At 38.1% G+C, this 22,030-nt stretch overlaps 1 pseudogene; it reads left to right on the top strand.

The window, feature by feature from the left end:
* The first annotated feature begins 15,593 nt into the window (after positions 1 to 15,593).
* On the top strand, positions 15,594 to 16,444 carry LOC121434632 (annotated as a pseudogene).
* Positions 16,445 to 22,030: the final 5,586 nt, after the last annotated feature.

The following is a 22,030-nucleotide window of genomic DNA, read 5'->3' as shown; positions in this document are numbered from 1 at the left end:
TTACAACAATCTTTTCCACATGGGGTGTGCACATCTGACTTGGAGGATAGTATACGAGTGCTATTGAGACTGGTCTAGAATGCTGTTGATGAGACTTTTGCCTATCTCCTTTTGTTTCTCTCTATTTCTTGTGTGTGTGTGTGTGTGTGTGTGTGTGTGTGTGTGTGAATGCATAATCCAACATTAAGTATCGTTCCTTTTGTATTGACTACTATTTTCTTTGAGACAGGGTTTCGTGCCAGCCTAGAATTAGTAGTCTAGTCTGATTGGCCAATGAGACCCAGGGATCTTCCTGTCTCCACCTCTTTAGTTGTTGTTGTTGTTGTTTTCTTTGCTCTTTGGGAAACCCGCCACCCAGCTCCCACGGAGACTTATTCTTTCTTATGAATGCCCAGTCTTAGTTTGGCTTGTTTCTAGCCAGCTTTTCTTAAATTATCCTATGTTTTGCCTCTGGGTTTTTATCTTTCTCTATCATATGTAACTTTCTCCTTACTTGCTGTGTAGGTGGGTGACTGGCCCCTGGTGTCCTTTCTCCATCGTCTCTCATTCCTCCCACTTCTTGCTTCTCCTTCTATTTATTCTCTCTGTCTAGCATCCCCACCTATCCTTTCTCCTGCCTAGCTATTGATCATCTAGCTCTTTATTGGATCAATCAGGTGCCTTAGGCAGGAAAAATAACACAGCTTCACAGAGTTAAACAAATGCAACATAAAAGAATGCAAAACATCATTGCATCATTAAACAAATATTCCACAGCATAAACAATTGTAACACATCTTTAACTAATATTCTGCAACACACCTCTCAAGCACTAAGATTACAAACATGTGCCATCAGAGCAGAATTCTTTGATACTGTTTAGTCAGGAATCTGGGAGCTAAATTCAGTTCCTTAGGTAATCACTTTCCCAACTGAGCTAGATCCCACTCTTTTGCAGAGTGTGTTTTGCTGAAGAACTCATTTTCTCCCACCTCCTGGTTTTCATCTTATTGAAAATTCCATAGATAAAATTTGCATATTCATTAAATATCTATAGATAAATATCCATAGATAAAATTTGCATATTCATTAAAACTTATTTGTGCCTGAAAATAATGGCCCAAATTTGATAGGATAGTATGGAATAGGCTAAATACCTCACTCTAATGGATGATTTACTGAGCACAGATTGGAAAAAATGCACATTGAAAATAAGTTTATATCAGGCCTGGAATAATGGCTAGCTCATATACCTCTGAACTGCCAGCTTCTTTTATAAAGCTCAAATATCACTAGTTAAGGAGTTTTCACATCAAAAGAGATGTCAGTCAAATATATATTAGGTAAAATAGTATAAAAATGATACTGCATTTCAGGTGAGATGGATGGTTGATGGAACCAAGATGATAAATGAGTAAAGACCTATGAAATATAGAAAAAATGTGTAGCTCTGAACCTGAAAGAATGGAGATATTGTAGCTGTTGTGAGGTATAAGTAAACATCCTAATATTCACCATGACTGAGAAGTCAAGTGATTAACATGTGCTCAGTACCTGCCATGTGCCCAAGCTTGTTTCATATATATTTTTATATTTTTATAATTTAATTAAAATTGTATAGAAGCTTCAAGAAGCAGTGATATTATACCTACTTTGTAGTGGAGAATTTGAGACACAGACAACTTTAGAAAGTTGTTCAAGATAACAATGCATTGTTGTATATTATAAAGTTACAAATTTGTGTTTGATGGAAGACTTATGATACTATATAGAACCAATTCCTCCTCTTCCTCGGTCCTTTTTAATTCTTTTCAATTTTGAGACTTTGGATTGTCTTCATGAATCCAGGGAAGCTATGAAGTCTAATCTTGACCTCAAGACTCAATCCATGTATGTTGGATTCATTCTGGGACTTTTGATGGAAATATAGAAAAAGAATTTGACTTTCCTTTTCCTAGTAAGATTCGTAAATGTTTATATGTAAACATCATGGATGTTTTGTCACCACATAACAGTGGATGGCCCATGATAAATGATGTGAATTTGGCATGTGGGTTAAGTTACAGAGTGATCTAAGTTAGTTCTCCCCATGTTTATAAGGATTCTCTCACTGTTAGCTTAACAATGTGAGGCTCACAATGCTCTACACAGGAGAACCAGGATTCCTACTTATTACTGTCTCATTCTTCGTTTTCATCGACTACCTTCTGCTCAACTTAGTTAAGCATTTGGACTTAGCTCAGTAAAGGTTAAGGTTACAGTCCAGAAACCAGATAGCCCATTTTATGTCTGTAGTTTTCTGTTTTACTCATTGCTAAGGAGAAAGCCAAATGAAATGATTTATTATGTTTTTTTCTATGACTCTTGTAGTGGGTTGCATAGTCACTGTCTTTGGACTATGATTCATGACTAATTTTATGGATGCCCAAGGACAAACTACAGGTGTTGGGCTATTGTAGATTGCCCGAGAATGGTGAGGAAGGGTGCTAATCGCTCATCAGTTACAATGAGTTCTAATCTTCTTTTCTAAATCATTACTCCAGGGTTTTTATATTGAAACATATTTGAAATTCAACTGAACAGAGTATATGTCTCCATGCTGTGCAAAAATGATGTCACTGTAGATTGAGCTACAAGTTATGGTTATGAACCTTTGCTAGTGAAAGATGAAAGTATTGGAGGTCATTTTATAACAAATGAGAAGTATTATTGATATTTTACTTCCACATGATACTGAAATCTAAATATCATTACTTTAGTAGCTTGAGTTTGTCATATTTTTACCGAATACGAGTTCTTTCTCCTAAATAAATCAATACATTTTAATTCTATGTTGTAGTGAGTGTCCTCACTGACAGCTCATTCATCCATAAACCATTAACTTCTCTGGCTCACTCGATAGGCCCAATGAAGTTGAATTCATTAGAAAATACCAGTGTTTATAGGACATGAACCTTAAAGATAATTGATATCTAAGCAGATGACTTCATTATTCATATGCCTCTAGAAAACATAGAAATATGTTTATATATAGAAATAAGCTAATTGACTTATATATTAAGTATGAAATGGATAATAACTCATGTTTCCTTTCCTGTTGCATCTCCCAAGTCTACTGTGTCAGGAATACTGTCAGTTCTTCAGTTGTTTTTGAAGTATGTAGACTGTTTTGTAAACTCTCCTGTCTTTAAACTAGTCTCTCACCTTCTCCAGCAATCTTTCTGTAATTTGTTCTGCATGCAGCCAATAGAGTGATGCATCAAGCAAATAATTAAACTCTTGAAATTGCTTCTGTGCTTCCTGTTGCTCTTGTGATAAAAATCAAGCTTATATAGTAAATACCCTGAAATACGCTGCATTAAAATACACAAATAAAGCCTAAGTTTATTTTTTCTGCTTCTTTGGCTCTTCCTCTTTCTCCAGCCACAGAATTTTTTTTTTCATCCTACTCAGTGTTTTATAGCCTTCACACCTCTCTCTGCAGTTCTGACAGACAAGGTCACCAATACCTTGAGGGCATTTCTATCTGCCTTGAAGGTTGTTTTCTTAGATCTCCTGTGATTGGCTAAGCACCACACCACTTGTAACTTACATTGAATCTTATGAGTGACAGTTTCTAGATGGCCCAATGAAAGAAGCCAATTCCAATTTCTTTTTTGTTTCTTTGTTTTTTGATCTGGTTTTCTCTGTGTAGCCCCAGTCTTCCCGTAATTAGGTCTACAGACCAAAGTAAGCTCAAACTCACAGAGATCTGCCTGCCTCTTGAGTGCTCACATTAAAGGTGTGCATCTGCCTTTCTTTTCCTCGTTTATTTGCTTATTGTCTATCTCCTGTGTTGGCTTTCTATCACAAAAACAAATACTTGAGGTAATTAAGTTGTAGAGAGAGGTTTGTTTTAATTCTCTGGCTCTCAGTGTTGGAGGTTTCAGTCTGTGATGGATTTACTGTTTGTTGTGAGTTTTGGGAAAGCAACAAAGTGGAAGCCTGTGGCAGAGTAAAACTCCCAGGCATGAAGATACAAAGAACAAGAAAAAGAAGAGGTTGGTTTTCACTATCTCCTTCTATCACTATCTCCAGGATGTGCCGTAGAGACCAGACCACTTCCCACCACCTGTTTCCTAGAATATCCACCATCTCTCAATGCTATGCTGGGTCAAGCCTTTCTTGCATGTACCTTAGGAAACACTTACGATTCCAACCATAGCAGTTTCTTAGAAGTTTAGAAGAGTGGTTGATATTTCAGGCCATATATATATTTTTTTCTTAACCCATAATATTTGTGTATACTTAAGAGATGCAATGTAATAATTTGATAGATGCATATAATGTTTAATGATCAAATCAAAGCCATTCATATTTCCATCTCTTCATTTTTTCTATATTTTAGGGAGCTCTGAGCTCTTCTAGTTACTTTGAAATGTATTATAAGATTTATATGATAGTTATTTTTATATGTTATAGAACACTAAAGTTAATTCCTCTTGCTTAATTATATTTTGGTTCTCATTATCTAGCCTATTCTAACTTAAAAATTTCAACTGTTATCTCTGTATGTTGTGTAGCTGCTTTCTTAGCATTAGGGCATCACTTCCCTCGACCATATGGATGAGCTAAGGCAACTTACTAGTTTCAGGGAATCAAAATAGTACAAGATTCACAGGGTCCCTTCACAAGGTATAGATGTGGGTGTTACAATTCTGGAAAGAAAGATACCCTGACTTGTTGGGAAGTCAGGCTATACCTGAAGCTGTGAAGGGGCAGCTTTGGGGAGAAAGGTACCCTGACTTGTCGGGAAGTCAGCTATAACTGAAGCTGGGGTGTGGTTGGGGATGGTATACCCACAGGATATAGCAATCCTGCTTTTCTTCAAGAGAGAAACATTACAGCTGAGCTCTGCTTCATCCCCCTTTAAGGAGGATTCCCAGCAGAGATGTCCATTTCTTCTCAGCTTGGCTCTAGGTGTTACTTTTCTCTGCTTCAATCTGCCTCTGGCAATAGGTTGTTTCTTCTTCAACTCCAGACCCCCACAAGGGAATTTATCAGCAAAGGCTCTGCTCCACACTGGTGGAACAAGATTTTCACCCAAAACATTTTTTTATCTTTTTTTATTATTTTTTTATTTTAATTTATTTATTAAAGATTTCTGTCTCTTCCCTGCTACCTCCTCCCATTTCCCTCCCCCTCCCCCAATCAAGCCTCCCTCCCTCATCAGCCCAAAGAGCAACCAGGGATCCCCAAAACTTTTAAGAAAGAGATTTATTTAGAAAGGAGGAGTTGAAGAGATTGGCTGCTTCTGCCAGGATGGGAAAGGACAGCCAACAACTGAACAAACAGATAGGCTTATATAGGGCTTCGTAGGGCTTCTCAGCGATTGGTGAGTTTTCCTACTCAAGGATTAGTTGGTTTAGTTGACAGGGGCAGAGTTGGCTCTACTTTCAGGGCCAGGGCATACTGCTTTAATTAACTCTGGTTCTAGGGCCAAAATGTGTTTCTTTAGCTCTGATTTCAGGGTGAGGGTGTGGTTCTTAGGTTCTGGTTTCAGGATACTATATTTCATGCTCAGGGATTGGTTGGTTTCAAGTTCAGTTGGCCAGGGGCATATTTGGCTTTGATTTCAGGGCCAAAATGTATTTCTTTCATTAGCCCATTTTAGTCTATGGACTCTATTTTTAGGTTCAATGTATATTTTTTTCACTGACTCTGGGTTCAGGGTGGAGATGCTAGATTGTGTGCTCAGGGATTGGTTGGTTTTCCTGCTCAAGGACTGGTTAATTTTGTGTTCAGTTGGTCAGGGGCAGGTTAGGCTTTAGTTTTCTGAGCCAAATTGCCTTTCTTTCACTGGCCCCTTTTATCCTTTTGGCTCTATTTTCAGGATCATGGTGTATTTCTTTCACTGGTTCTAGTTCCAAGGGCAAAGTGTGTTTCTTTCACTGCCTCTAGTTCCAGGGCTGGGTTGGGTTTCTTTGGCTGGAACTTTTACCCTCAATAGAAGCAGCAAACAGTTACTGGAGAAGAGACTCCTGCCAGTTGATCTGCCTGCAAGAGTCTTTTAGAATTGTCCAGCATGCTGTCTCCAGATCACCAAGACACTTGTAAATAACTCTAGGAAACCCACTGGTTCACTGAGTCAGATTTGGGTGTAATTTTTTATTAGTTTTGTTTAACTGGAGATTTCTCTCTTACTCACCAATTCCCAAATATCCACTCTGAGGCTTAATATTAATTATAAACTATTTGGCTGATGTCTCAGGCTTATTACTAACTGGCTTTTACATCTTAAATGAAATAATTTCTATTAGACTATGTATTGCCACATGGCCATGGTATTACCTCACATCTTGCATCTCTGGTGGCTGCTGGCATTTCCCTGACTCTTCCCTTTTACTCTCTGTATCTCTGTTTGGATTTCTGAACCGGCTATGTTTTTTCCTGGCTATTGGCCAAATCAGCTTCTTTATTAATATATGGTAATAAAACATACTTGCAGCATACAGAGAGACATCCCACATCATTCCCTTTTTTTCTGTCTAATCAAAAAGGAGGGTTTTAACTTTAACATAGTAAAATTACATATAACAAAACAGTTATCAAGCAATGCTTACAGTTATAATATTTATTTGTATTTGACAAAATTAAAAAAATACTCTATTATCTATCCTATCTTTCGGAGTTTAATATCTAATTTACCTTTATCAAAACTAAGGAAACTATAATTATAACTAGTCTTCAACTCCATCAAAGACCCAGAAGATAGATTACCTAAATAAACAGGAAGTGCATTGTACACAGCTTCTAAAACTCTAGAAAGTATAGAGACATTTTGCTGCCTAGACAGTTACCCAAAGTTCTTCTGTAGCATGGAGGCATCCATCTCCAGCCTATATGCTCATAGTATCTTGAAGACTCTTCAATGAAACAGGAAATTTGAAAAATTGTCCCACCTATATTGGCACGTTGTCAGTCATTTTCTTTTATGTGCTAAAGAATGTCTGGGAGTTTCTTCTGTGAAGCAGGAACCCTGAAGGACCATCCCACCGTGTTTTGACAAAGTTTAGCAATCATTTTTCTGTAAGTCTTTCATGTCCAGTTTATACAACATACAGTCAAGCAGTTGAAAGCAAATTCCATAAGGAGTGTCTTCAATGCTCATCTTCCTCTTGAAGTAATTGGTGCTGTCAGGAGCAGGTGTGTCTCACTATGGAGAAAAGTTTAAAACATTTTAAATGCTATATTCTGTAGGTCTTTGAAGTGTTTGAAGATTACCTATCTATCTGAAACATATCTCTGTATTACTTAAAAAGTATAACTAATATGATTATAAGTTTGACTATAAATATTACTATTAATTTGTATCTCTTAACTATATATTACATTTCTAAATGAGCTGCATAAATCTAATACCTTAAACAAATATAGAAACATACATACAGTATAACAAAACTCACCTTAAATTTGTGTCAATAAACCAAAATCATATCAATGTAAAGAATGTAAAGTATTTTGCACTTGACAGTTGTCTTTTGGATTGAAGTAGATTCAATAATCAACCTTTTTATCATTTCTATACCATATTCCCATTTTTAAGAGTTTGACTATGACCATTAATAATTTATAACCAACTGCCTTTAAATGAAAACAGATATTTATAGATAATATTTTGGGAATTTGAGTGCAGATTTTTTATGTTGCTTCCTGCTGCTTGGGAATGCTAGTAATTTTATAGAGATCCTGAGTAAATTTAGAATTATGGTTAAATCTTGACTATAGAAGTCTGTGAGGCTGCATTGTCTTATCCAGTTGCCTTGAAGCTATTTCGAATATTGCATCACCTGACTCATTGCTCCCAAGACACCTCAGGGGTCTTGCTCAATCGAACCATATTAGCCTAGAAGGAATCCACAGCTTTTTATCTTTTGTGGAAATAAAAGTAGAATTTTTTTTTCTGGAACAACATATTGTTAGACCCAAATTTTGAAGTCAAGACACCTTTGTGTTAGTTTAGCTTAGCAGCTCCCACAGTCAAGTGTCTTCCTATAGTTAGTTCATTAACAGTTAAAAATTCAAAGAAAACACAATAGTATACATAATCCAAATTCTGTATATTTTTCTTTTTTTTTATATGTCTTACTATAATTTTTGTTACTCAATTTCCTTTTTAAGAACCTCAATTTAGCCGGGCGGTAGCGGCACACGCCTTTAATCCCAGCCCTCGGGAGGCAGAGGCAGGCGGATCTCTGTGAGTTCGAGGCCAGGCTGGTCTACAAGAGCTAGTTCCAGGACAGGAACCAAAAGCTACAGAGAAACCCTGTCTCGAAAATCAAAAAAAAAAAAAAAAAAAGAACCTCAATTTATTATCTTTAAATTTTTCTTTTAATCTATGACTCTGTCTATCCTGTCTCTCCCAAGCCTATGAATATTTATCAAAGACATTGTGAACCATTTAGAGGCCCTTTTGTCTGAATCTGTCTTTATTGTGTTTCTGTAATCATTATCTGACCAGGAAAGTTTTTTAAAATGCTAAGCATGCATGGTTGTTGGCCCCACCCTGTCTGGCTTTTCAACATGGCAGAGGTATGCTCATTGCCCCAACTCTAGGGATGCAGCAAGTCCACACCACTACCGAGCAGCTTGAAACACACTGTCCACTGTAGTGATATTTTGTTTATGTTTTAACAAATAAAGCTTCCCTGAAGATCAGAACGCAGGACTAAGCCACTAGAGGCCAGGGAGTGGTGGCACACACTTTTAATCTTAGGTCGTGGGAGACAAAGGCAGAGGGAACTCTGATAGTTCAAGACCACCAGGGCTACACAAGACTGAATTTGCCTAAAAAAGAAACAAAGCTCACACAAAGGTGATACCATCACTTGGGATCTCACTCCTTTAATCCCAGCGCTAGGGAGATGGAGACAGGAGAGATATGGCTTGGTGGAGACAGGAACTCAGGGTAGTCTGAGGTTTGGTGGAGACATATGTGGTCTGGAGATGCAGTCTGAAGACAGGATTGCCCCTTCAGCCTAAGCATTGGTAGAGGTAAAAGAACTCTCTAGGGGGTGGCTGTTCTGCTTCTCTGATCTTCAGCATTAACCCCTTCTATGATCTTCAGCATTATATTTGACACTAGATTTTTATTACGTAAAACCCCAACTCAAAAAGCCTGCTTGCAACTGTTTTAAGCATATGCCCTAGGTGGATGACAATTAGCAGCGGAAAAGTACAAAACTTGGAAAACTTACAAAACAGCCCTACCTGCCACTTGCACCCTGACCACAGTACCCTGACCCACCTGCCTGCCAGGAAACACCCAGTACCATGAGAGGGCTTGGGGACTTTCCAGGACAGGGTTTGGGGTTTTTGTGGTATTTCTGGGAAATAGAAGGAAAAAACAGCTGTGGCCTAAAACTGACCCAAAATGCTAAATGTTGTATCCAAGAGTTTTGTACATTATACTCATTATTTTAACATTGTGGTTTTTGTCTATAAAAAGTTGTTGGAATTGCTGTTCAGGGTGCTCTGCCTCTTTGGAGACTAGAGACACCGGTTGCGTGATCGTTAATAAACCCTCTTGCTTCTTGCATCTGCTGGACTGGTTAATTGAGTCGCGGGGCTTCTCCCTCTTGGGCCTACATCTAGCGGGTGAGGCTCTTTCATTTGGAGGTTCCATCAAGATCTTTGGGGGACCCCCTGACCCAGTCCCAGACTCCATCAGGAGGTAAGTCCGGCTGGCAGCTTCTGGTACCGTACGGTGTTTGGGAGACATTGTGAGAGGGGCTGACGAGCCCACACACTCTCTGATTCCTAGCCATGGAGGATGCTTCAAGGGTTGTCTGGGGCCCTGAGATGCCAGGATGTAGATCCCAGCCCCCATCTGAGAATCTGCTTTCAGTCTTACACAGATTTCGTGCTGCTCGGCTTCTGGTCTGTGCTGTCTTTGTTGTGCTACAGCCCATAAACCCCACCCAAGTGCTCTGTAGCAGGACCTCCTGAAAGAGTCATATATACCTCCAGCAAGAACCAGGAAGCCATCTCTTAAAGAAACCACTCATCAGTTTGTGGCCAGCAAGCAGAGCCTATCTGAAAAATTGTGGCTACCTAGTAGTTGTATTTGACTCCTCTTTTTTATGGACCTAGAAGCCCTCATTTTAAAAGCTTTTTTTAGGTCTTATGGAGACACATGCTCCATGTTGGGCACCATTTGTAACTAGAGGTTTCTCTGCTGCCTGCCAGTTCCCAAATACCCACTCTGAGGCTTAATATTAATTATAAACTGTTTGGTCAATGGCCCAGGCTTATTACTAACTAGATTTTGTATCTTAAATTAACCTATTTCTATTAATGTATGTATTGCAAATGGCTGTGGTGTTACCTCCCATCTTGTTTCTCTGGTGGCTGTTGGCCTTTCCCTGACTCTTCCCTTTTTCTCCCTGTTTCTCTGTTTAGACTTCCCACCTGACTCTATTCTGCCTGGCTATTTGCCAAATCAACTTCCTTATAAACCAATGATAATAAAGCATATTCCCAGCATCATAGAGATATTCCACACCAGCTTTTGTGTTGGTTTTACTATCAGGGCCCTATTTGGAGTATAAAGAATTTTTCTCTTTTCTCTTTTCTCTTTTTAATAATCTCTGCAAGAAAATTACATTAAATAATTTTTATTAGAGAAAAACATAAAAATAAACAAAAATACTGGCAAGAACTTTACAAACTATTTTGAATGACTTTCTGTGATTACATTATGGCTTCTTATTTCTTTGACCTTATTTTTTTCTAAGTCCCAATAATTTATATGGATCAGTTTTATGATCAGCTAATAACTAGCCATTTCCATTCAAAATAGTGACTGTTGCATAGTAAATGAGCAAAATCAGCCTCAAGTTGAATGTGAAGATGTTACTTGGAGCCAGGAGCTGCCTAAGTAGCTAACATATGTGTTAATGCACTAAAGAGGGTTATAATCCTTTGACTCATACTGATAAGTTGTGTTACTGCTTTCCTTTCCCATTAAACTGACTTTTTGATGATGAAATGTGATATGTGAGGTCCTATGATAAATTTGAATCCAAATTTGACAAGACTGCATAGTCAGTCATTGGCTTCTTGGAGCTCCAATATTGTCTTAGTATGAGAAAATCTAAGCCAACCAGTCTCAGAAGCCATCTGGAGCAATTGTAGGATGCTCAGCTGAGCTCCTAGCAAATTTAACCCCAGTTACTCATCTCACATGAAGGTTTAGAAATCACATACTAGAGACAAATACTGGCTGAGTTCCTGATTTACAAAATCATGAGATTAAATAATATTACATTTTTAAATAGCCTACCAAATTGACCAGACAGTGGGGTGTTTTGTTGTATAACATTAGAAAGCATTAGATTTTGTGACATTAGATAAAGCATTTTTGTAAATCTTATACAATAAAAGACATCGTGAGAGTGTACTAAAAGTCAAGGTAAATATTTTCACTGATGAACCTTAGAAAATTGTAGTTTATTGCTTACTATCGATGTGGACTCTATGACAGATTCCGCTCTCATATATTTGGTAAATCTCTTTAGTCAAATGTCACATGTTGTGAATGGTTATATATCTCCTAACAGATATAACGGAGAATGTAAGTCAAGAAATAAGGAATATAATATGGAATTGTACTTACAAGGGTCACTCAGTCAAAAGAAAATCACCTGGAAGAAGTCTAATAGCCACTTGAGAAATAGAGCATAGCATGATAACATGTATGCATGTGACCATTATGTTTTAGAACACACACACAAATACATACACACCACATACACACATGCATACACAAGCTCATACACAGAGATATACATAACAATACATACACATACACATGTGTAGACTGGTTTCTGTAACACTTGGTCCCACAATTGTTCAGTTCCAAAGAAACACACAGAGGCTTATATTAATTATAAACTGTTTAGCCTCTTAGCTAGGCTTATTACTAACTATGTCTTACAACTTAAATTAGCCCCAAATTCCTATCTATGTTTAGTCATGTGTTTGGGTACCTTTTCTCAGTGAGGCATTCTCATCTTGCTTCCTCTGTATCTGGCTGACTGCTGCATCTCTCTGCCTTTCCTACACCCAGAATTCTCCTAGTCTGGTCACCCCACCTATATTTCTAGCCTGGATACTGGCCAATCAGTGTTTTATTAAACCAAAATGAGTGACAAGTCTTTACAGTGTACAAGAGTGTTAGCCCACAGCACATATGTTTCAAAAGAAGAGATCAGGAGGATTTCTATCACTTTACTCATCCCTTTTTATGGAAAAAGGAAGAATTTTAAAGGTTTTGAAAATTCCGGATGATTAAAGCAAGTTTGTATCTACCTGTAGCTTCCCATTTCCTTCTACCTAGAAAAGTCCAAGGTAATGTTCAAAACTGAAGGAATTATTTTGGGGCTAGAAAGGAAGATGAAGCTTACATTCTTCCCTAAATCCCATTTTGAACCTGATTTAATCAAGCAAATGGAACAATAAGGGATGAGTAGGTCAGATATAAAGGATTCAGGAAAGATGATCAAGAGCAGATTTCTGCTGTCATTTGAAGACCAGAAAGACAACAAAACTACAGCCAAGAGAAGGAAATAGCACAGATCAAGGCAGAAGGCAATGGACTGTGCATTAGAAGCAACCAGAAGAGAAATTAAAAGTGAGAAAGCCCGACTGAGAGAATCCACAGAGAGAGAGAGACAGGGGAAAAGGAGCAGGGAATAAGGCATTGGTAGAGAAAAGGGAGAAAACAAATAGCACAGATATTTAAAGCACAGTTAGGGGATATTATAAGTAATTATTAGTATTTCCAACAACTTTCATAAAATTCACAATTTGCAAAAATTATTTAAAATAAAATTCTCAACAGCTTTATAAGTACCAGTAAAATTAACTTAAAATCTTTTCTCATACAGTCTTCTCCAAGTTCAGGCAGTCCCATTGAAAACCCAAATATTTAAATGCAAACTGCTAATTCTACCTACACTTCGCTTGAAAATTCAGGAGGATGGAATGTCTTACAGCTTATTCCACAAGGACACAGTTATTTTGACACAACAACAGCGAACAAACAAGCAAACAACATAAAAACAGGAAAATAAAGGCAAAAGAGAAAGATGCAGGAAAAAAACAACAGAAAATACCTATCATTGGAATGAAGTTTTTAGAATAGTCAATTTACAAATAACATATCATAAAAGAAGCTAATATCCAGAGCAAAATATCCGTTTAATTCAATAGCAATTAAAACACTTATTAAACAGAGGTAAAGAACTTGAACAGACTTTTCACCAGAAGGAATATACAGATGGACAAACAGTGAAACAAGAAGACAGATGAAAAATGTATGGGTAGATGACAAATATTGCTAACATTAGGAGAATTCAAATCTAAAGCAGAAATATTTAACAACAATTTAGACTATTATCTATATTAAAGAAAATATTGCAGATGGGTAGTGGTGGTGCATACCTTCAATCCCAGCACAGTAGGCCGAGTCAGGCAGATCTCTGTGAGTTTGAGGCCAGCCTGATCTACAGAGCTAGTTCCAGGACAGGCCCCAGAGCTACATAGAAACCCTGTCTCTGAAAACAAACAAAGAACAGCAACAACAAAGAAAATGTTGCAAGACTTGGTGAGAAAGTGGAGAAATTAAAACACTGGTCATTGTTGTTATGCATATATAATAGTAGAGTCATCATGGAAAAAAATTATGTCTTAAAAATCAAATAACCTGGCTGAGGAAGAAATCAGAAAAACATCACCCTTCACAACAGCCACAAACAGCGTAAAATATCTTGGAATAACGCTAACCAAACAAGTGGAAGATGTGTATGATAAAAACTTTAAATCTTTGAAGAAAGAAATTGAAGACACCAGAAAGTGGAAATCTTCCATGCTCTTGGGTAGGTAGACTTAACACAGTAAAAATGACAATCTTACCAAAAGTAATCTACAGATTCATCTCAATGCCCATTAAAATCCCAGCGAAAATCTTCACAGACCAATATTCAATATTCAACTTCATATGAAAAAGCAGAAAAAATCTAGGATAGCCAAAACAATATTGTACAATAAAAGAACTTGAGGCATCACAATCCCTGACCTCAAACTCTACTACAGAGGGATTTATAATACTGAAAACAGCCTTGTATTGGCATAAAAACAGAAAAGATGACCAATGAGATTGAATCAAAAATCTGGATACTAATCTACGAACACCTGATTTTTGACAAAGAAGCAAAAAATATAAAATGGCAAAAAAGAAAGCACATTTAACAAATGGTGCTGGCATAACTGGATATCAACATGTAGAAAAATGAAAATAGATCCTTATCTATCACCATGCACAAAACTCAAGTCCAAATGGACCAAAGACTTCAACATTAGGCCAGCCACACTGCACCTTATAGAAGAGAAAGTGGGAAGTACACTTGAATGCACTGGCACAGAAGACCACTTCCTAAATATAACCCCAGCAACACAGACACTGAGAGAAACAATTAATAAATGGGACCTCCTGAAACTGAAAAGCTTCTGTAAAGCAAAGGTCATGGTCAGCAAGACAAAATGGCAGCCTATAGAATGGGAAAAGATCTTCACCAACCCAACATCAGACAGAGGTCTGATCTCCAAAATATACAAAGAACTCAAGCAATTGGTCATCAAAAGATCAAATAATCCAATTAAAAAAATAGAGTACAGACCTAAACAGATAACTCTCAACAGAAGAATCTAAAATGGCTGAAAGACACTTAAGGAAGTGTTCAACATCTTTAGCCATCAGAGAAATGCAAATCAAAACAATTCTAACAGGTGTAAGAGATTCCATCTTATACCTGTAAGAATGGTAAAGATCAAAAATACTGATGACAACTTATGCTGAAGAGGTTGTGGGGTAAAGGGAACACTTCTGCATTGCTGGTGGGAATGCAAGCTGGTACAGCTCCTTTGGATGTCAGTGTGGAGATTTTTTCATAAAATTAGGAAACAACCTTCCTCAAGTCCCAGCAATACCACTTTTTGGTATATATCCAAATTATGGTCAATTGTACCATAAGGACATGTGCTCAATTATGTATATAGCAGCTTTGTTTGTCATAGCTAGAACCTGGAAACAACCTAAATGCCCCTCGACTGAAGAATGGATAAGGAAAATGTGGTGTATTTACACAACGGAGAACCACACAGCAGAGAAAAATAATGACATCTTGAAATCTGCAGGCAAATAGATGGATCTAGAAAACATCGTATTGAGTGAGGTAACCCAGACCCAGAAAGACAATTATCATATGTTCTCATTCATGAGTGGTCTTGAACATAAGGCAAAGAAAACCAGCCTGTAAATCATAATTCCAGAGAACCTAGACAACAATGAGGACACTAAGAGGGACATACAGAGTCTACATGGTAAGTGGTAAAAGACAATCTGCATGGTAAGTAGTGAAAAACAAGCTCTTCTGTGTAAATTGAAAGCATGGGGACCATGGGAGAGGGTTGAAAGGGAGGGGAGAGACAGGGAGGCGAGCAGAGAAAAATGTATAGCTCACTAAAATCAATAAAAAATAAAATAAGTTTCTTCTTCTTCTGGAAAACACCAAATGGCGGATGACGCTGGTGCAGCGGGAGGGCCCGGAGGCCCCCGGGGCCCAGGATTAGGAAACCATGGCGGCTTCCGAGGAGGATTCGGCAGCTGCAGCGGTGTGAGGAACCGGCCTTGGTCGCCGGAGGCTGAGGCAGTGGGGCTCGCAGAGGTAAAGCTGAAGACAAGGAGTGGATTCCCGTCACCAAGCTGGGCCGCCTGGTTAAGGACATGAAAATCAAGTCTCTAGAAGAGATCTACCTGTTCTCCCTGCCCATTAAGGAATCTGAGATTATTGACTTTTTCCTGGGAGCTTCCCTAAAGGATGAGGTTCTGAAGATCGCGCCCTGCAGAAACAGACTAGGGCAGGCCAGCGGACCAGGTTCAAGGCTTTCGTCGCTATTGGGGACTACAATGGTCACGTAGGTCTCGGTGTCCAGCGCTCCAAGGAGGTAGCCACTGCCATCCGAGGGGCCATCATCTTGGCCAAGCTTTCTATTGTCCCTGTGCGGACAGGCTACTGGGGAAACAAGATTGGCAAGCCCCACACTGTTCCTTGCAAAGTGACAGGCCGCTGTGGTTCTGTGCTGGTGCGTCTCATCTCTGCCCCCAGAGGCACTGGCATAGTCTCCGCTCCTGTGCCCAAGAAGCTACTGATGATGTCTGGCATTGATGACTGCTACACATCAGCCAGGGACTGTACTGCCACCCTGGGCAACTTTGCCAAGGCCACCTTTGATGACTTCCGACCTCTGGAAAGAGACTATGTTCACCAAGTCTCCTTATCAGGAATTCACTGACCATCTTGTGAAAACCCACACCAGAGTCTCTGTTCAGAGGACCCAGGCTCCATCTGTGGCCACCACATAAGGGTTTTTATACAAAGAAAATAAAAGTGAATTAAGTTTGTTAAAAAAAATAAAATAAAAAATAAAATGACTTTAAAACCAGAAATTTTATTCTAGCTTTTTATGCCAGTAATTGAAATCATGAGCTCAAACAGATGCTTGCACACTGGTGTTCCTAGAAGCCTCATTTTTAATAGCCATAATGTGGTAACAACACAAAGGTCCATGGGCAAATGGGTAAACAATATATGGTATATACATATAGTATATATTATTGTTATCATATATTATTAACATTATATATTTTTGTATATCTTATTGTATATTATATTATGCAATATAATATTGTAACATATTATATTGTTATATATCATTGTTAATATAGTATATTAATATTATTTAACCTTTGAAATAAATAAGAATTGATTACGTGATATGACATGGATAGGATTTGAAAACATACTAAGGGGATTTGAAACCAGACTTAAGGGATAAATACTGCTCTATACCTCAAAGCATATAAGATTCAGCAAATTAATGGTATTAGGAAGTGATGCCCTTTGGATGATTATTCTTCCCCTATGAATAGGATTCCTGTTCTTACCATACTTTGATCTCTTTACCACCCCTGAGGATATAAGTAGACAGCAGTATTTCTGTTTCTGGTGACAGAGTCTCTGCAGACATCAAATCTGTCAAGGGCCTTGGTCTTAGGCTTCCCAGCATCCAGACCATGATAAATAAATCTCTGCTGTCCATAAGCTACATTTTTATGGTATTTCCTTCTAGTTTCCTGCTATAGAGATTGCATTGGTATGGATCTTGGTTTATTGATACAAATTTTAGGTTAGTTTGGTTATATGTATAATTAAGAAATATTGGTTAATAGAGAATCATCTATAATAGTCAAGCTTGGAGTCATGTTAGTTAGATTTTCTAGATATATAGAGACTACCTTTCAGTTAGATAGGTATTTTTCAACTCCATCAAAGACTCCAGAAGGATATAGTATTACTTAAGTAAACAGGAAGTGCATTGTAAGCAACTTCCAAAACTCTAGAATCGACAGAGATATCTCGCTGTCTAGACAGTCACCCAAAGTTCTTCTGTACCATTGGGGCATCCATCTTCAGCCTACAGGCCTATAGTATCCTTCATACTTTTCCAAGAAGCAGGACATTCAAAGACAGTGCCACCTATATTGGTAATTTGTCAGTCACTTTTTTCTGTATCCTGCAGAATGCCTAGCAGACTCTTTCATGAAGCAGGAACCCTAAAGGATTGTCTCACCTTTAGGCAAGTTCAGAAGTCATTTCTCTCCAGGTCCTTCATGTCCAGTTCATGAAGCAGTCCAGGCAAGAGCAGTTTCCTGCCCAAATGGCTAGCAAACTCCGTAATGTGCTTCTTCAATGTCCATCTTCCTCTTGAAGTAATTAGTGCTGCCAGGAGCAGAGGTGTCTCATTGTCATGAAGTCTTCAGTTAATAATTTAAATGCCATATTATGAAGATATTTGAAAGATTTGATGTTTTCCTTAGTTATGATAAAGCATAAAATAGATATAAATATTATAACTATAATTTTGCTTAATACCTGTTTTCTTATATGTAATTTTACTATGTTAAAGATAACACCTTTTTTTTAATTTAAACAGAAAAGGAGAGGTGATGTGGGATTCCCCTCTGTATACTGTGAATACCATTGGTGAATATAGAAACTGTATTGGCCTGTTGACAGGGCAGAACTTAAGTAGTCAGGGAAAACTAAATCAAATGTTGGGAGAAAGGAGACAGACATGCTGAAACTTTGCTGGTAGGCCACGACCTCGTGATGATACACAGATTAACGGAGATGGGTTAAATTAAGATGCAAGAGTTAGCAAATAAGAAGCTAGAGCTAATGAGCTAAGCAGTGATTTAATTAATACAGTTTCTGTGTGGTTATTTTGGGGCTGAGCAGCTGTGAACCAACAAGCGTCCTCCTTACAACAGTTTCAAAAACTAAGATATGATTCCTAGAATGGTTAGATTCAGTGGTGGTTAGCAGGAACTGAGGGGAGAGTACAGTGAGGAAATACTGCTTAATGACTGTAAAACTTTCATGATGGAAAGAAGGAAGGAAGAAGAATGGATGGATGGAAGGAAAGATGAAAAGAGGAAGAAGGAAGGAAGGAAAAATGTAAGGAAGAAAGATGGAAAAGTTTAGTCTTACCCCCAGTAGTTTTATTATTACTTAATTCAAGTTCTAAGAATGATAGTATGTGCAGGTTTCAGAAATATCCTTATCTTTTTATTAATTAATTTTATCTTTATGCAACTTTGCATGTGTATGCCATGCATAGTGATCACACTTGTCACTTCATTGCCTTCCCTATTTACCCTTTTCCTGCTTACAACTCTCTCACATGTTCTCATCTTTTCTTTTTGTTTTGTGACCCACTGAGTTTACCCAGGGCCGTTTGTTTGTCCATGGGAATGGAACTGTCTGCTGGAGCCTGGTTGGCTCAGCAGTAGGTGTATAACTAAAGACAGTGATTTTTCCCTCTCCCAACCTACCGTTAGCCACTAGTTCAAAGGTAAGGCAAATTCTTTCTGCTTTGACTTGGTAGGACACAGTTCAGGCAACTGCAGATGCAAATTAATGATTGCAGTGGTGGTACTGAATATAGAGCATGGCATTTCATGGCCCTTCACCTATCTTCTGGTGGCTTTACACGCTTCCTATCTGCTTTGTTGCCTAAGCTGAAGTTATAGGCAGTTATGAACACCTCTCCCAAAGGACCCCAGTTGGTCCCAATAATCCACGTCAGGCAACTTACAATCTTCTGGAATGCCTGGTACAGGCAGAACCATTTTGGACACCTGCATCCAAGTGCATATACATATCTGCACACACACATATTACACACACACACACACACACACACACACACACTAAAATGCAACAAAATATTTAAATACAGCTATTCATAGCATGGTAAATGCTTACCTTAAATGTAATGTAATATTCTAAAATTGAATACATCCTTATAGAAACCATTATACATTCCAGAGCTACATAGACAAGGTAGAGAGAAAGCACTGGATTTTTATTACTCTGCCATACTTTGTAGCTTTCTAAAAGTGACATATGGAACAATTACTCTTTTGTTCAACCAGTTTCTCCTGTTCTTTTCTGAGTGTATTATAGCCATTTCGACATAGACCCTTGTTTTTTTTAATATTTAATTTTCCTTGCTGTTCTAGATAAAATGAATGATACATAGAGGCATGCACAACTTCACCCTCTGTTTTATATTTAAAAATGATTTTCATGTGACAAAAAGGTGGATGGCTAAACTTTACCACTCAGTATGGCTGCTTTGAAGCTAATTAAATCCCGGTGGCTTCTGAATGAACCTGTGGGTCCCTACAGAGATGGAAATTGCTTCTTTACAGCTCTATTGACTGACAAAGCGGGTGATAACTCGCTTGTATCCTTTGAACAAGTTCATTAGTTTCCCATAATGGCTGTTGGAGGTAAACACTCTGATATTTAATTAGCAGACTATCTTTGGTGAGCTTATGAGCAGTTATAGGTCCTTTTCTCTTCCGTCCATGCCCAGAACCCAAATGCTTTTTATAGCTAGTCTGATTCATCTTCAGTCAATAGTTGTTTGCCTGACAACAACCATTAATAACTATTAAAGCAACTGCCTGTATTTCCTTCTCTCTTCTCTCTCTTTTCCTTTGTTACTTTCTTTCTTCCCTCCTTTCTTTCATTCTCTCTCTTTCTTTCCCTTCCTTCATTCCTCCCTTCCTTCCTTCTTCTATTTCATGTTCTAAAATAAGATCCCATTGGTCTTTAAGATTTACTTCCTGGGCAGCAAAAGTTTCAATCCTTTTTAATCCAAGTTTTCCAGTTGATAATGTTCACTGTGAATAGTCTATTCATTGACTAATGCAACCAACATGTACTTTTGGCATTTCTACACAGAATGCATACCAGTGTTGCACTGAAAAAAGCTAAAGACAGGGGACTTCAGTGTCAGCATGAACTGTGAGCCTGTCATAAGCCTGTATCTGTGAATATGTTGGGTTCTCAGATCCATCTCTGCCTCAGTGTAATGCCCATTGTGTGGGGGAAATGAGGAAATGTTAAAATACACCATGTATTTTACATTTTATCCAATTATACTTTGGGTATGTTCAAGGGAACGAAGTTAGTAAATATGTCTGGATATTGGATATTTGGAGTTTCCAAACTTCCTGTCTATTTCCTGTAAAATGAAGGAATGAAGTAGAGACTGTTGGAGCTGCAGGGGGCTTAGGGAGAGGAGAGCAGTTTGTGAAAGTTATGTGTTGCTTGACTAAGGACTTTGTAAAGTGCAAAGGTATCTATGTTCTCCTCCATGGTGATTTCTCATCCAGGGCTTAGGAAATGGCTCAGTTAGTGAAACTTTTGCTATGGAAGTGTGAGGACTGCTTCAGATCCCTAACACCAGTATAACTAGCTGATAATCCCAGTGCTTGGGAGGTAGAGACACAGGGATCCCATAGGATTGCTGTCCAGCCTAGATTAATTAGTCAATATCAAGTTCAAGAAGAAGGTGGAGGAGCAAGAGAGAGGACTCTGGTATTTTTAGAGAACCAGAATTTGACAGAGAACCTATGGCAGGCAGCTCATAGCTTCCTTTATTGCCAGTTTCAGGGTCTCTAAAATAAATCTGACATCCCCTACTGGTCTCTAAGAATACTTGCTCATATGTGTAAATACACACACAAACAAAGTAAAAATAAAATATGTTTCTAGACAAAAATAGAGAATGATTGAGAAAGACACCTGATGTCAACCTCTGTCCTCTGCATACATTCACATGTTCTTGCACACCCAAACAAATGCACACATATATAACATGCACATACTTATAAACACACACAATAAGCAAAAAATTTAAAACAAATTCTGCAGTAAATATCTATATTATCAAACATTTTTGTGCTAGACCTATGATTTTTTAATGTTCACTATATGTAAATCAACTGCACTTAGCTTTGTAAGGCATATGGGAGGTATGTGGAATATGATACTAGGTTTTGCACATCTTGTGAGAGCTTATTGATATTTTGAATGAAATCGTTACTCTTGGCAAGCTAAAGCACACCAGTGCATTGATCACTTAGATGTTAAAACACAGAGCAAGCGTGTAGTGGATTGAATGAGATATTCCCCATAGGCTCAAGCATTTGAATATTTGTTCCCTGTTTGGTAGCACTGTTAGGGGAGGTGCAGGAGCTGAGGCCTTGTTGGAGGAAGAATGTCACTGGAAGAGGCATGGAGAGTAAAACAACTTGAACCACTTCTAGTTTGCTCTCTCTATTCTTGTTCATCTTCTGGTTCCTGCTACCAATTATGGACTCGAACCTGCTAGAACCATATGCCCTAATAAATTATTTCACCTATAAGTTGCCTTGGTCATAGTGTTTTATCACATCAATAGAAAAGTAGCTATTGCAAATGGCTACTTTGGTGGGCAAATGACACATGGCAAAGTGTGTTTATACAAGCAAGGTGATGAATTGATTTTTTAATTCACCAAAATTTGGAAATGATGGAAGACCTGTGACATT

This window comes from Microtus oregoni, unplaced genomic scaffold, assembly GCF_018167655.1.
Source record: "Microtus oregoni isolate MIOR12 unplaced genomic scaffold, Mior012 000044F_ref0000062, whole genome shotgun sequence".
NCBI classification, from domain to species: domain Eukaryota; kingdom Metazoa; phylum Chordata; class Mammalia; order Rodentia; family Cricetidae; genus Microtus; species Microtus oregoni.
Note: the sequence above shows the minus strand (reverse complement) of the source record. Positions and strands in the feature narration are given on the sequence as shown.